The following is a 14,077-nucleotide window of genomic DNA, read 5'->3' on the forward strand; positions in this document are numbered from 1 at the left end:
TTTTTGATTCTCTTAAAAGAACTTGTTCTTAAGACGAGTCATTTGTTTTGGGAATTGGTCTGCAATGGTTGCTCTGTATGTTTTTGGTTCAGTAAAAAGAACGCTTAGAATAATTATTTGTTCAAAAATGCACTGCATTGATTGCAATGTATGTTTTTTATTTACTTAAAATAATCCGGCTGTAAAGAGTAATTTGCCTTGGAATTTGATTTCAAATGATTAAAATCAGTAACCACTGAATGTATAGTCTTTTTGAACTATAAGAAGAACATCCTCATAAGATTCATTTGTTTCTGCAATGGTGCTTCAGTTTTTTCTCTGAAGTCACTGAACATAACTGGCTCATAAGAGTAGACTCATTTGTTTGTGAATAAGGCTACAGTAGTTGCTTTTTTGTATATTTTTGGTTCAGCTGCAGCTTCTGAACACAACTCAATCTTCCATTATTTTAAGGTGCACAGCCTTTTTATTACATCACATTTAATATAGACTGTAACCCCACTTTCACAAGTTAAGTAAAATATGATTTCTTTTTCAGTGGATCTGAATAGTCACTGCTTTTCGGCAGCAGTTCTCCATCACTGCTGAATCTGTGCTGCTAGACCTGAAAATCTTTACAATAAACACATACAGGGAACCCTCTAATTTGGTACATTACAATATTATTAACTTAAAAAACAAAAACAACAGGGCCTAAACCATGTATTTTCTCAGCGCTGTGGTTTGGATGATCAGTATAATAAGTGGAGACATATGGTACAAGATGTTGTGTTTTAAGTGGGTGATTTATGAAGGAATGTTCTTTAGAGGAAAAAGCCAGAGGGTAGAGGTCACAGTGAGGAATTCCTCTCAGCATTTAGAGCCATTTCATTCATAATCTCTCTCTCTCTAGCTCTCATCCCCATGCTGGATTATGCAGAACAGGCTTATGGTACACAAAGCATGTTGGAGCCTGTGTTCAGAAAGAATTCCACAGAGGTGACAGGTCCAGTGTTTTGGATATTTAATTGAAGTTTCTGATTCCTTTAATTAGCCAGCTGCAAAATGTTCTCCATCTGTCACTATGCTTCACCCTAAGAGATCGCTGATGGGGGAGGGAGGAACGCTAGAGGTAATAAGAGGAGGGAGGTACAAGGGCCAAAGCTGGAAAGTGAAAAGAGAGTGATAGATAGTGAGAGAAAGAAAGACCCGGCAAAGAAGAGGTGACAAAATGGGAGGAGGTGTAAGATTGAACCATTGTGCCTTCATTCACAACAGTGAACTACAGTCAGATCCGCTTGGAAATGGTCTGTGGTACAGTAAATGTGAACTCTGATAATTTTCTCAATTGGTAATGCATAATTTACCACTGGTAAATAGGGATGTCCCAAGCCGATGTCAAGGATTGGGATTGGAGCCTATTAAGAATTTTTTTTTTTTTGTGATCGGTATCAGCGCTCCTAAACCCAATCTTTATTTTACATCAGCTGTCATGTTGGTGTCGTCCAGTAGGTGGCGGTATGCATGCACTTTCCAGTACGTTTACCAGTCACTATTAAAGTCTGCATGAATTCAAGATTGGCTTTATTTACTGTACTAGCTCACATTGCTAGTCTTGATGTAAACAATTAATCCGTAAACAATTAAACAGTTAATCCGCAGAAAAAAACACCCCTTCAACAGTTAGGTTATAACATGACTATTCAAGGCCATTCAGTATTCCGTCTCAGCTAGAAATACGTCACTGAAATAAAGTCGGCAGCAACTTCCAGTTCATGCAGACTTTAAAAGGAAAATAATGAAGGATGTCTGTTTTAGGACCTCACATACTCGTTTGAGCTTCCATATTTGATACACACTTTAGTAAAGAATTGCTCGAAAGTAATTTATTTACCATTTACTTGTCATAATTTGTGTCATTTAAGTCATGGCCTAATGGTTAGAGAGTCGGACTCGCAATCAAAGGGTTGTGAGTTCGAGTCTCGGGCCGGAAGGAATTGTGGGTGGGGGGAGTGCATGTACAGTGCTCTCTCCACCCTCAATACCATGACTTAGGTGCCCTTGAGCAAGGCATCGAACCCCCAACTGCTCCCCGGGCTCCACAGCATAAATGGCTGCCCACTGCTCCGGGTGTGTGTTCACAGTGTGTGTGTGTGTGTGTTCACTGCTCTGTGTGTGTTCACTGCTCTGTGTGTGTGCACTTCGGATGGGTTAAATGCTGAGCACGAATTCTGAGTATGGGTCACCATACTTGGCTGAATGTCACGTCACTTCACTTCACTTCTTCACTTCATAACGCAACTTGGCATTCTGACACTGTGAGCTTCATGCTTTCTAACCTGATCTCCACTTTTTAATTATGCTGCTTATTGTACATACAGTGGGGAAAATAAGTATTTAATCAGCCACCAATTGTGCAAGTTCTCCCATTTAAAAAGATGAGAGAGGCCTGTAATTTTCATCATAGGTACACTTCAATTATGAGAGACAAAATTAAAGAAAAAAATCCAGAAATTCACATTGTAGGATTTTAATGAATTTAGGTGGAAGGTGGAAAATAAGTATTTGGTCAATAACGAAAGTTTATCTCAATACTTTGATATATATACCCTTTGTTGGCGATGACAGAGGTCAAACATTTTCAAACAAGTCTTCACAAGCTTTTCAAACACTGTTGCTGGTAATTTGCACCATTCCTCCATGCAGATCTCCTCTAGAGCAGTGATGTCTTTGGGCAACACAGACTTTCAACTCCCTCCAAAGATTTTCTATGGGGTTGAGATCTGGAGACTGGCTAGGTCACTCCAGGACCTTGAAATGCTTCTTACGAAACCACTTCTTCGTTACCCAGGCGGTGTGTTTGGGATCATTGTCATGCTGAAAGACCCAGCCATGTTTCATCTTCATGGCCCTTGCTGATGGAAGGAGGTTTCCACTCAAAATCTCACGATACATGGCCCCATTCATTCTTTCCTTTACACGGATCAGTCGTCCAGGTCCCTTTGCCGAAAAATAGCCCCAAAGCATGATGTTTCCACCCTCATGCTTCACAGTAGGTATGGTGTTCTTTGGATGCAACTCAGCATTCTTTCTCCTCCAAACACGACAAGTTGAGTTTTTACCAAAAAGTTCTATTTTGGTTTCATCTGACCATATGACATTGTCCCAATCCTCTTTTGGATCATCCAAATGCTCTCTAGCAAACTTCAGACATGAACTGGCTTAAGAAGGGGGACACGTCTGGCACTGCAGGATTTGAGTCCCTGGCGGCGTAGTATGTTACTGATGGTAGCCTTTGTCACTTTGGTTCCCGTCTCTCTGCAGATCATTCACTAGGTCCCACTGTGTGGTTCTGAGATTTTTGCTCACCGTTCTTGGGGTCATTTTGACCCCACGGGGTGAGATCTTGTGTGAAGCCCCAGATCGAGGGAGATTATCATTGGTCTTGTATGTCTTCCATTTCCTAATAATTGCTCCCACAGTTGATTTCTTCACACCAAGCTGCTTACCTATTGCAGATTCTTCCCAGCCCGGTGCAGGTCTACAATTTTGTTTCTGGTGTCCTTTGACAGCTCTTTGGTCTTGGCCATAGTGGAGTTTGGAGTGTGACTGTTTGAGGTTGTGGACAGGTGTCTTTTATACTGATAACAAGTGGAGGACAGAGGAGCCTCCTAAAGAACTTGTTACAGGTCTGTGAGAGCCAGAAATCTTGCTTGTTTGTAGGTGAACAAATACTTATTTTCCACCAAAATTTGCAAATAAATTCATAAAAAAATCCTACAATGTGATTTTCTGGATTTTTTTTTTTAACATTTTGTCTCTCATAGTTGAAGTGTACCTATGATGAAAATTACAGGCCTCTCATCTTTTTAAATTGGAGAACTTGCACAATTGGTAGCTGACTATATACTTATTTTCCCCACTGTAAATAATACAAGAAGTTTATATCAACAAGGACTATACAGTCTGTTTACAGTGTGTGTGTTTGTGTGTTGTGTGTGTGTGTGTGTTTGTATATATTTCTAATACATTTAAACCCCTGTCCTTGAGAAATTCTGTGCATATCCCTGTAGCTTCTTAATATTCAATGACTGGGATTGGATTATATTATATTGTTAATTATGATAATGTGATGCCTAAACTCACTTGAAGCATTTGATTTTAGTTTTCAGTGTTTTATTTTTAATTTAATTAGAGTAAATAATATAGATTTTTAGTATCACTAATCACCTATTGTCCATAACATAGCATGTATAATTAGCTCATCAGTATATCTTGTATTCTGCATTACTGCTTATGTCTGAATAAACGGCCTGCAAAGAGCTTCATATTCTTTGAATCTCACATCGCATCTCGCAAATGTGAAGCCAACCTAAATCCCAGTTACTCCTCTTCATCATGCATAAAGATTTATTTTCGTCGTCCTCCCATTTCTTTCTGTTGCAGATTAACAACCTGCATTATGGGCATCACAGTTTTTGCTTTATCTGGCTTTCGCTCTGGTCATTTACAGCGTTGGACCGCATTAAGAGACGCTGTCTTTGGTATGAGTAACCAGCGTTGTGTTAAGTAAGCGTTATGTAGCTGAAATGTTATTTCCCAGGGCACTTTGAGTGTTAACCTACCGTGAAGTACTGTGATGACTCCAGAGCTTTACCCACACACATCCAAACACACACCAACTGCTCAGCCAAGCAATCAGCGTGCACACTGCTCTGCATTAATGTGTTTGCTTGTGACATACAAGCAGACTATGGTCCCTCATTGAGTCACTTTAGGTAAAAATCTGCTCAATCCTGTATCTTTTTAATGTTTAGTTCAAATTCAAACGTGCTGTGGTAGTTTGATCAGATTCAGGTCTATGTGACCTAAAGTCTGTTTACCCCAGTGTTCATTTGCATGCTAACCCTATTCACTTTCATGTAGCGGAGTCAGTAGCTTGAATAAAAGTGCCTGGAGTGGTCTGCGGTCTGTACCATCTCCGTGCAGATGATTTTGTTAGTGTGACTCTTCAGGCCTCGCACGGTGATTGTGATAGAAAATAGCACAGTGAGGAAATGGAGCTGACCTTGGATCAGTCTCCTCTGTAGCTGGGGTGATGTATAGACTCAGCGTGCAGGCTGGGAGTAAGTGAAAGCTGTGTTTTTATTTTCCTGTAGAGGGCACCATGTCGAGGCACATAAGCGGGTTCATTTTCCCCCCTCCGTCTCTGCTGCCAAGGAATGTTAAATGTCAACCATTGGGCCGGGGTGCTAGAGCACTGCTGTTAGCCTGGACTGAATAAGCATGGGGCAGAGGGATAATTTGTATTTATTTGCAGCATGAGGCACGGGTGTAGGAGAGGGTCAGGCTCTGTGGGATGTGGGAGGGTGTTTGATTGATTTGGAACAATTCTTGTCTGTCTCATCTTTTGTCTGTTTATTTTAAGGCCAGTTTGTAATTGTCAAATGGAAAATTGGCCGCTATCACGCTGTCGTCGTGATATTAAATGAGATAATTAAGACTGTACATGATAAGTGCACTCTGTTCTGCTCCACATCTAATAGGAAGAGAATGATTTGAATTTGATGACATATTTGGCCTATATCTAAGTGTCATTTCGCATAATAAAAGGTCATTCTTTATAGCCAATCAAATTTGTTTATTAGTGGTACTTGCTAAGGCAAGCATCACTGTTGCTATTGCTCATACTTGAGCAAACCCCTAACTCCAAGTATTTCATTTTGGATAGTAATACATCCCTCACAGTTTGCACTTTGAAGATTAGTGATTCCTCGAATGTGTTCCAGAGTTACTTAAAATGCACTTAAAATGTGTCTGTCCTCTCACGTGTGTGTGTGTGTGTGTGTGTGTGTTTGTGACTCTGAACACAAACTATGTCTGTCCGTCCTGTGCACTTGCAAAGAGAAAATAATCATTTCATCTGATGATTAAGTGAATAAAATTAGCAGATTGACAGCCTTACTAACTGGAGTTCCACAAATATTGTTCTCTCTCACCAGACTTGTGTGTGGGTGATGTAAAGAGCAAAGGAAAGGGAAGGGGAGACTCCAAATGTTTCTAAACTTAAAACGCATTTATGCCCTATTTGTGTTGTTTTAACACTTACACAATTATTTTAAGTATAAAACATTATTTACATTCACAGCGTGTTTTTTTTTCTCATATTTTTAGGGTGGACCCGGGGTTCTTCTATGACATCGTGAAGCACTTTTATTTTTAAGAGTGTATGACAACATTTACAGGAAGCATTGAGGAGGATCCCAAACTACACTCAGTGGCCAAGCGATGCTTATGGTCCACGATATTGGTACAGGTTCTGTGTAAAGAACAATTCTTTGTTACATGTAAGTGTATCACCAAGATGGATTAAAATGCTGATAAAGTCAAGAAAAGATGAGACATAAACACATGACAGTATGGTTGAAATGTTAAAATGTTAAAAAATAAATAAAAGAATAATAATAAAATAAAACCCGTTTATTCTGTGGCACCTAAAAAAATAATTTGGTGCCTATGTTTTTTTCTTTTAGGAGCCAATGGCTCCTTACTAAGTTTTTTTTGTTAAGAGCCCAGTACAATGTATTTTTGGCTATTGCTACAAATATACCCCAGCGACTTAAAGGGTTAGTTTATCCAAAAATGAAAATTATGTCATTAATGACTCCAAAACCAATAAGACCTCTGTTTATCTTTGGAACACAGTTTAAGATATTTTAGATTTAGTCCGATAGCTCTCAGTCCCTTCATTGAAACTGTGTGTACGGTTTACTGTCCATGTCCAGAAAGGTAAGAAAAACATCATCAAAGTAGTCCATGTGACATCAGAGGGTCAGTTAGAGTTTTTTGAAGCATCGAAAATACATTTTGGTCCAAAAATACGACTTTATTCAGCATTGTCTTCTCTTCCGTGTCTGTTGTGAGTGCGACTGCAGTGACTGTGTTGACGTACGACGCTGCTGACGTGTTTTCTGGTGCGCCCAATAACAAAGATAACACATCAGCAGTGTCTTACGTCAACAGACAAGAGAAGAAAATGCTGAATAAAGTCATCATTTTTGTTATTTTTGGACCAAAATGTATTTTCAATGCTTCAACAAATTCTAACTGACCCTCTGATGTCACATGGACTACTTTGATGATGTTTTTATTACCTTTCTGGACATGGACAGTATAGCCTTCCGTACATATATTTTCAGTGGAGGGACTGAGAGCTCTCGGACTAAATCTAAAATATCTTAAACTGTGTTCCGAAGATGAATGGAGGTCTTACGGGTTTGGAACAACATGAGGGTGAGTCATTAATGAAATAATTTTAATTTTTGGGTGAACTAACCCTTTAAGACTTGTTTTGTGGTCCAAGGTCACATATAAATATATTATTATTATTATTATTGTTAAATACTGTAATTTGTAGGGGCTGTTTTGAAGTTGGAACAGTATGCAAATGGCCAGAACTTCCTAGAATTATTCTAAAAACACTCCAAAAACCTTGCTAACCATAATGCCCCGGAAACCCCCGCACCCACCATAACATCAACATCATGCTGTTGAGTTTTACACTACTGCATTTTAATGTGTCTCTTATCAATTCTGGGAGAGTATTTTTGCTTTGTGAGAAGCTAGCATCTCAAACCTTTTAAAGACCTTTTATTATTTGCATACGTTTTGTTTTTGAATGATCATTGAGTATTGACATGCACAGTTTTGTCTGTCATCAGTGCTTATTTGTGTTTTCAAGTGTTGTATTATCGCCTCATAGCCACCAGCACTCAACATTTTGAATAATTTCCTGTCACCGTCTAAAACAGAAGAACTGAGTGAACACGACACCTCTTTCTCAGAGAAAAAGAAGAAGAGGGAGGCTGGTGGATGACAGGACTGTGTGTCATTGTGTGCTGATGGATGTGCAAGGCTCACTGCTCCAGCACTTACTTAATAGGGAGCGGGAGGCTTGTTGTGCCACTTTTCTCTCTCAGCTGGGGAAGACGAGGAGACATGCTTGGCTAAGCACAGAACAGGCAGTCCATTTCACAAAGGTTAGAGCTGCCCCATAATACAGACTAATCAGCAGTTTATCTGTTTTCTTTATGTTAGATTCTCCCAGGTCAAATCCGATGACCGAAGCGCACGTCTCAGTGTGAAATATTGGAAATTCTTATTTTCCAATATAAGTGTTGTTGGGTTAATTCGTTTTTTTTTTATATTGTGTTTTCCTCCTCAAGCATTGAAACTCTGTATTTTTTTAAGCTGACAATCCACCTGAGATGCCTTGCGACCTGTGGCCAAACGGAGACCACTGACTGTGGTTTAAAAAAGCCGCTAGCAGCTTTTGTCCGAGAGCATTAGCATTAAATCACATTGATCTAGTTAAAGCAGGAGCAAGTACAATCTAGATTTCATTTTTGAATTATGTACGTTTTCTGACGGCTGCTGAGTTGAAATAAGAGGTAGCATAGACCATACTGCAGCACTGCTAAGTGCTTGAAAATGTCACTAAAGCAGTGTTACGGGAGTGAATGGATGGCTGATATAATGGTGTTTGACATGAGAGCCTTAGTCATGAGAGCTGTCAGTAGAGTTTGAAATCAGCCAGAGAAGCAGGCGGGGAGGTGAACAATTTCTAAAGCTGATTCTGAAGAGGAAGTAAAAGAGACAGTTTAGAGAGAAAAAGATAGATGAGTTGCATAATGAGATTGAAGCTGCTTTGAAAAGAGGTCAGTTGTTTTCAGCCATTTAGTCATTCACAGATTTGCTGCACTTAGTGAACTGAGCTGCTCAGGTTTAATTCATCAGCGTGTTTTCAGGCATTTATACTGAACCTTGGATTTGTCTCTTAAAGATAACTTCGAATTAAAATTGACAATTGTAGTTCAACCAAAAATGAAACTTCTGTCATCATTTTCACTCTGTCATGTTGCTCCAAACCTGTATGACTTTCATTCTGAGCAAAATTTTAAAGACTGCAATTTTAACAAACAAGGGACTGCTGCTTTAAAGCTTCAGAAGCACTGTGAAAGTGGTCCATATGACTTGTACTCTTTATTCCAAGTCTTTTGAAGTGATATGGTAGCTTTGTGTGAGAAACAGACCAGTTGTTATACGACATCAGTCACTCCTCTTCTTGGCGTGTCGATGACGCAGTGTCTGATTCATAAATGAATAATACTTCTGAATCAGATGTTTTCAGTGAACTAATTCACAAACTCATCTGGAGTTAAAGAGTTAAACATGATCAGTTTAGAAATAAGTTTCAGTTATTTCCTTACACAAAGCTGTTGGATGGCTTCAGAAAACTTTAATTATATTGCAAAATTCATGACTTATGATTTATGAAACTTTTATGTACTTTTTTGCAGCTGAAATGCTTCAGTCATTGTAATTACATAATGAAATAGCAGCACAATCTTTTAAATGTTTTTGTGGCCAAAGGAAGTTGAAGTGAGTGTAAACTATTCCTTTAATAAATCTCTTTGAGCCTCATGATGAAACGCAAGCCAATGAATTTGTGTAAATCAATTGTAACATCATTTTTGCATAAAGTGTCACATTTAATTCAGTGCGTCATTGCACGTGAGAATGGTTTTACGCTGATTCTATATTCAAATATGTCACATCTCAGAGGGTAAATGCATTGCAAATGCTGTTTCATATTTTCTTTGTGTCAAGATCATTATTTTTTTCTGCTCGATCCATGACAAATCAGTGACTGTGGCTGACAAAAACAAACCAGCTCATCAGTAATAAATATACACTTAAAATGAGACCTACTCCAATCAAGGCTGAAGCGTCCTTTCTATCTGAGCCTCTCTCTGTCAGTTTATTTTTCGTCTTTCTGTGTGCGTGGCTGTGCTCGACAGCCATGCTGCTGTGGATCAATATCAAGTGATGACTGGAGGAAGACAGAGGCTGTGTGCAGAATGGAATACTAGCTTTCTAGTACTAGGTTTTATTTAATAAAAAACACATTTAAAAAATTTTTTTTTTTTTTTTTAGTTAACAATAACAACTTTACCATCATGCTTCAGAACATGAACAGCAAAGCACTAAAAATGAAAATTGTCATCATTTACTCACCCTCATATCTTCAAAACCTGTATGACTTTCATCTGTGGAACACAAAAGAAGATATTTTAAAGAGCAAGTATTATTTAACCAGACAGTTTTGGACCCCATTGACTTCTGTTGTATGGACAAAAACAGACATTCTGAGACATTTCTCATACTGTCTTCTTTTGTGTTACACAGAGGAAAGTCAGTCAGTTATACCGGTTTTGAATGACATAAGGGAGAATAAAAAATAACAATATACATTTTTGGATGAACTATCTAGCATAATGTGTTAAGTTTACAGTTACTCCTGCACTGAGAGAGAGAAACATAGATATTGACAGACATGAACATGCAGCTGTTTAGGAGGAAAAAGCCCAGTGTTTTAATACAGTGATCTAATCCTGTGAGTTAATAACCTTAATCTGTAGTAATGGCAGTGGGCTAAATGCTTTAATTCTGTGGAGCAGATGTCCCAGAGGCTCAGAGGTGGTTCACCAGACCAACGGCCATGTCACAGGGGTGTGTTGGGCAAACGGAGCTGTTTTTTTTTTGTGTTTTTTTGGTTATAAAACTGTATTAAATCAAAGCAGACCATATGCTTGAACACACAACAAATCCGAAGTGGAAGCAACCAGTAAATGTTGTTTTCCTCCCACTTTTGGTCAAGGGCTTGCTAAATATTTCCTTAGCACAATATACACACACTCAGTTAAAGGGAACACTGTCTCTCCCGTGTGAAATGTTTGGGATTAGCCCCCCCCCCCCATTGTTTATGACAGCAGTAAATAAATCCTCAGCGTTAATTCCAGGTGATGCATTCATCTTTGGTTTGTTTCCTCGTGTGCATAAAGCTGCGATGGCTAGATGCTGTTTCTTCATTTAATGCTTGCTTTTATTCACTTGCTCGCTCATGCATTCATGATTTATTTCCTTCCTTTCTTTTCTTTTGTCTATTTTTTGCTTCTCCCAGATTGTGTACTGTGAATGCCTGTAAAGAGGGCTTCGGGTCCTCGGAAACGCAGTCAAGGTTAGTCACCATTACAGCTGTAAATCCAGCGGTTTCTTTTCCAACATCTCCTTGTTTTATGCCTCCAATCCCAACAGCACATCTATCTGATGCTTCTCAGAACTCCCTTCTGTTTGAATCAATTAACACACACTATTTGTTCACATCATCTTTTAAAAGCAGTGATTCTCAACAGTTTTTTGTCTTCAGAAACTCTTCATCGACACCAAACCAAAAACACATTTTCATCATTATACTAATGTTCAATGAAAATATAATCCTATTGTAGCGGATTTTTAAAAATCAGAAATGGGTGAATGACCAATAAATATGTCCAGCATAAAGAAAATTGTATCATAAAAAAATAAAAAATTTAATTGAAAAATAAATATATATGTACTCCTGTAATGTGTATGTGTGTACATGTGTATATATATACATATAGAGAGAGAGAGAGAGCGCTAATCTTTTTTTTGCTGATCTTTTTTTTTTTTTTTATCTTCCCTTGATCCTGTTTAAGTACCCACTGTGGTCCTGGTTGGGAATCACTGCTTTAAACCTCATCATGCTAACAGTCCCTTGTGTGTGTCCTTGTAATAATGTTCGATTGACCCCACCCTGTTTAGCATGACAAACACGACTGTACCGCTTCTGTCCGTTCTCAATGCCGCCCACACCGCCTGCCGACCCAGTATGTGTGATGCATGTGATTGTTTTGATGTGACCCCTCCAGTTAGCTAGTTGAAAAAGTGACAGGCTGCATCAGTGGATGCAAATGATTGTAATAAATCCAGCAATGATATAGAGGCAGTGCTTCTTAAAGCACCAGAGCGGTTTACTTAATGAGTTTGATAATTGGCTTTCTGCTGGCTATGTCTCCCTTTTTTTCGTTACACCTCCCTCTCTTTCTCTCGGGTTCTCCTTCTTAGCTTTTACTGTCCTTCACTATAGGGATGGGCAACTGAAATTTACCCAAAAATGTATAACTGATTTTTTTTTTCTGTGAAACACAAAAGAAGATATTTTGAGAAATGTCTCAGTTGTTATTTTTCCATACAATGAAACTCAATCGAGTCCAGTGTTGTTTTGAACCCCATATGACTTAAATCTTATAAACAAAACCTTCTTTAAGATATTTTCTTCAGTTATTATATTAGAAATAAAGTCAGGTTTTCAACCACATTATAAATGGCAGAATTTTCATTTTTGATTGAACTATTATTCCTTCCGTCTTGTTTTTAAATTAATTTAAGACTGCTTCTGTGTCTTATCTCACGTCACTAAACATGGCCCCATCATACTTTCTTAACGATAGCATGCAGATAAGTGAGAAATCCATTGCGATATGAGGACAGGCTACGGAGACAACTGTCATGATGTTTTTGCTCCAGATTTTCACAGTCGTTCACGAGTCCACACACATACATGACTGCCCTAAATGCATGCTGACTTCAGCTTTGAGAACAGTGCTGGAAAGATGTCAGCGTTCAGGATGATTCAGCGCCCCAGCGGAGCGACTGTGACACCGTTTTACTCAGCTAGGCTCGTGTAGCTGGTATTGTGGGATTTGTTTTGCACCATCTGGAGGAATGTACCTGCAGTAAAGGGTGAACAATGCTCCCTCTGTATTTCCTGTGAGCGTTTAAGGGCACTACATCTAAGACGGGCCCGTTTTGTTATCATTCCTCGTCGCTCTCCTGTGACGGGTGTTACGTGGGTGCACGGAGGGTGAAAACCTGACAGAGAGATCTTAGGACAAGGCGAGAGAAGTATGATAATCACACCTTGCCAAAAGTACGATCTCATCTGCATGTCAATGCCAAGTTATAAGTGGTTTGTTAGTCACCCAAACCATCTTGTTCTGTTTTGGGTAGGGCTGATGGTAGCAACTTGGCATTGGCGCGTGAAGTGAGAAGTAAACAATGATTCACCAACAGCAGTTTCAGAATTTCCCACTACTGTAAAAGTCATCCAACTCCACATTCCAGCACGACATGAATGCACGTTACTACTTTTATAACCTTCAGGAGAATTTTTGTGTGTCTCCCGTGTTTTTATGAGGCAGGACCTGTGGTGCGGTTCCTCATACTGTCCATTGGGTGGCAGAGTGAAAGACTCCAGTCGTGTGGACGTGCCTCTCTTATGGCAGACACTAGTGGCTTGAGCTAATGGATCTGGACAGAGGAGCTGAAAGTGTATTTTTTTTTTCTTACTATTTTTATTTATTTTTAACCTTTGTATTTATTTTCAGTTGGACATTAAAAATGGATTTGATATTTTTTGCCTTTTGTATGTGTGTATATATATATATATTTATATATATATATATATATTATAATTTTTATATACCTAATATAAGATAATTTTGCTTTTAACTTTTATTTATATATTAAACTTTTGCTTATATATTTATTTTCATTATTTAGAATCAGTTGTTTAAACAAGTATTTTACTTTTAATAACTTTTGTTAACTTAGACAAATGCACGTCAGCAGTTGCCCTCCGACAGCCTTCGTGAGTGCTCTTAATATATGTACAGTCAGGGAGTGAGTGAAGTAACACCTGGGGAGGCTTGTGTGTGTGTGTGTGCGTTGAAACTCTTGAGCAAGGAGTTAGAGAGAGCAGAAAGGGAGGGCTTTCTGCCCTGATGGACTATTTACCACTGGCAAACTAAGAAAATTCAAGGCTTCCACACGAGAGCTTCATATATACTTAAAAATCTGCAAGCGCTTGTGTATGAATCTGGCCAAACGCTTTATTTTCTGAAGTAACCACTCATTTAGATCTGAGCACGAGTCTACGCATGAAGCTAAAAAGTAGTCAGGTTTGCCACTCGTCTCTCAGCGAGCTCTGCACGGTGTAATTTCGTGAGAAGACAGACACATAGACCTCCCCTTCACGTTCCCTGATCTAATTTGTTTGCCGGGTGACAGCAACACATGCTTGTTGCTTTTTCCTAATGTGATGGCTTTTGAATCTAACTGTCCCTTGAAAGATGGATTTTTATGAGTTTGTGTACCTTGGCAATACGCTAAATAA

At 38.8% G+C, this 14,077-nt stretch overlaps 1 protein-coding gene across 2 annotated transcripts in view; it reads left to right on the plus strand.

The window, feature by feature from the left end:
- LOC132128969 (arginine-glutamic acid dipeptide repeats protein-like) overlaps window positions 1-14,077 on the plus strand; it is a 176,654-nt gene that overhangs the window by 31,175 nt on the left and 131,402 nt on the right. Inside the window, exon 2 of one of the 2 annotated variants that reach the window (XM_059540385.1) lies at window positions 11,003-11,059. The exons of the other annotated variant lie outside the window; for it this stretch is intronic. The gene's annotated coding sequence lies outside the window, so the exon portion shown is untranslated. The remainder of the gene's footprint in view (window positions 1-11,002; window positions 11,060-14,077) is intronic. 2 annotated transcript variants of the gene reach the window in all.

The sequence above is a fragment of the Carassius carassius genome, chromosome 46, assembly GCF_963082965.1.
Source record: "Carassius carassius chromosome 46, fCarCar2.1, whole genome shotgun sequence".
Classification (NCBI taxonomy): domain Eukaryota; kingdom Metazoa; phylum Chordata; class Actinopteri; order Cypriniformes; family Cyprinidae; genus Carassius; species Carassius carassius.